Raw genomic sequence first — 3,040 nt, forward strand, 5'->3', positions numbered from 1 at the left:
TATTTCTATTATTTACCAAGAAAAAATACAAACTTTCCATATCCATTGGAGTCCTAACAGGAAACAGCATGCTCAAAAAGGCAGATTAAAAAAAGTTTAATGAAGATTATTTATCAAGGTATGAAGGAAATTAATTAAGGGTGATGATAAAGCTTGCCAGGGCGAGCTACCAGTAGGAAATCATTACCACCAGGAGGCCTGAAGTAATAAGGGGAAGAAATTACTACAAAAGGAAATATAACAGTAGGAGATATCCACCCAACAAGAGCTGTAACCCTAGTTAAAGGTACCCTGTTACTGATAAACCACGGTAGTGACCCAGGAGAATAAACCCTGACATTCTTTTCTTCCCACCCTGTCCTCCTAACATTTATCTAGCACATTCTGTTGGTCAGAGAAGAAGGAGGCCTCATTGAGGAACACCATGGAAGCCCACCATGGAGGAGAAGAGTGAGAATAGATCTGAAGGGCTGAGAGGAGTATATCTAGCTCACTTTCCAACACTTTATTTAATTGTTTTTCTAGGTAAGATGGTGAACACTCCTATTTTGGAAAAAGAAAACACAGGAGAAATAAGTAAACTGTCTTCCAACTTGCTTGCACTCTTAATATTTATTGACTACCACTCTGAGTCAAACATTAAAGTAGATCCGGGGATAAAGAAGTGAAGAAGGCAGGTACAGCTTTGCTTCTCTGTAGCTTATTTAAAGGGCTCTTGAATGGAAGAGCCAGGTGGTTTGGTCTTAATCTGTGTATCAACAGTGTGTGAAAATATATATATATATTTACACAAACACACACTTGTGTGTATATATGTGTGTGTGTCATTTTTATTGTGTGTTGTGTGACTGATTCTGACTCACAGCAACCATAATTTACACAGTAGAACTGCCCCATAGGGTATCCTAGGCTGAAATCTTTATGGGAGCAGATGGTCAGGTCTTTTCTCCCACAGAAATACTGGTAGGTTTGAAGTGCCAACATTTTGTTTAGCAACTGAGTGCTTAGCCATTGTACCACCAGGGATTCACACACACACACACATATATGAGTTCTCTAACATTTCTTGCTGGCTGAGAAGGAATTTATAATGTGATGAGGTCCCTATGCCTCGATGTCCTCCAGCAAATGCCCAGTGACCACTTGTCACAAGATGTTGTAGATGGGATTCCAGCATCAATAGAAGCTGGATTAGACAGCCTCAATGGTTCTAATCTTTTTGTAAAATAGAAAAAACATGTTTTTTCTCTTCCTGTATGCCATGAAGGAAAAGAGTTTATTTATTAAAATGCTTTGGTCTTATTTGAAAACACAAAATATGAAATGCTTATCACCCTGCTATTAAAAATGTTGTCTTTACAGGATAATCTGTGTTCATCATCAGCACTGAAACGGAAGAAAACAGGATGAATGTGACTGATTTAATTCTAATAGGACTTACACAGAATCCTCGTATGCAGAGAATTCTAGTTGTTGTTTTGCTTATCACCTACATTGTCACCGTCTCAGGAAACCTGCTCATCGTGGTCACCATAATCTGCAGTCAGGCATTGAAATCCCCAATGTATCTTCCTGGCCTTCTTATCTTTGATAGATGCCTGCTACTCCTCTTCCATAATCCCTAAAATGCTAGCTGACTTGCTCTCTGAGACAAAAATCATCTCCTTCAGTGGCTGCATGACACAGATCTTTATTGAACATTTCTTAGGTGGTTCTGAGGTTGCCCTCCTTGTGGTCATGGCCTATGACCGTAATGTGGCCATCTGTAGACCTCTGCACTATGTGACCATCATGAACCACCATGTATGCTGCCTTTTGGTGGGGGTGTCTTGGACAGTGGGTTTTTTTCCACTCTATTTTACTAAAAAAAAAAAAAAAACTTTTTTTTTAGTTTTTTTTATTGGACAGATTCTTGTCACTTTCTGGCTCCCATTCTGTGGCCCCAACATTATGGATCACTTCATGTGTGACATCTTCCCCCTGATACAACTTGCCTGCACAGAAAATTTCCTTGTTGATCTCCTGATTGCTGCCAATGGTGGGATAATGTCTGTGATTACCTTTGTAATGTTGTTGGTATCCTATGTCTTCATCCTGCATTCGTTGAGGATTCACAGCTCTGCAGGAAGGAAAAAGGCCCTCTCTACCTGTACCTCCCACATCACTGTTGTTGTCTTGTTCTTTGTGCCCTGTATTTTTATGTATATGCGACCAGTAGCCACTTTCTCCATGGATAAAGGCATAACTGTATTCTATACCCTTGTCACTCCCATGTTAAATCCATTATCTACACAGTAAGGAATGCAGAAGTAAAAAATGCCATCAAAATGTTACTGAAAAGAAATGTAATTTCAGATAATAAGTGACCCAATGTGAAGATTTTATTTCTATCATAATCTTTACATTTTTATGTTAATATATATGTGGGTTTGTGTGTATATATATATATATATATATGCATATATATATGTATATATATACCTCTTTCCCACCTGTATCACCTAACTGCCATAGAACCTTTGCACAAGAATGGCATGGAGGTGTGTCTGACCTCCTCTAACTTCACAAGGGGAAAGGAGAATCAAAGCCAACAGCCCAAGCCTGATTCCTTGCGGAAGTCAGATATGACTCCTTTCTCTGCCATCTTTACTAATTTTGATACCAACTGTCCCTGCATGACACTCTCTACTTCTCTGCTGGGTTCGGTAATCCATTGCAATGGCCACACAGAAATCACAGACAATACTCACGATTATGGTGTTTATTAGGGAAGTAACAGTTACAATTCAGGCCCAAGAACATTCAAGATACAGCTCTTCCATCAGGGCACACTCTTCCCAGCTGTGTTCACAGACACACCTCTCCCTGGTCCTAGGCGTCTACCCAAAGGCACTCAACTTTCTTCATGGGCCAGGAAGCCCACCAAGCCTTCACCTGCCAGTTCTTTCTTCCCACCACTTCTCACCATCTTCAGGGTTATAGCTCGTTGTCTCTGTTGGTCTTTTTCTTCTAGGAGCTTCTTAGCACAGGAACCCCAGGT

The 3,040-nt window shown here is 40.1% G+C and overlaps 1 pseudogene; it reads left to right on the forward strand.

The window, feature by feature from the left end:
* Positions 1-1,381: 1,381 nt before the first annotated feature.
* Positions 1,382-2,404, forward strand: LOC111747565 (olfactory receptor 4C46-like; annotated as a pseudogene).
* Positions 2,405-3,040: the final 636 nt, after the last annotated feature.

The sequence above is a fragment of the Loxodonta africana genome, unplaced genomic scaffold, assembly GCF_030014295.1.
Source record: "Loxodonta africana isolate mLoxAfr1 unplaced genomic scaffold, mLoxAfr1.hap2 scaffold_32, whole genome shotgun sequence".
NCBI classification, from domain to species: Eukaryota; Metazoa; Chordata; class Mammalia; order Proboscidea; family Elephantidae; genus Loxodonta; species Loxodonta africana.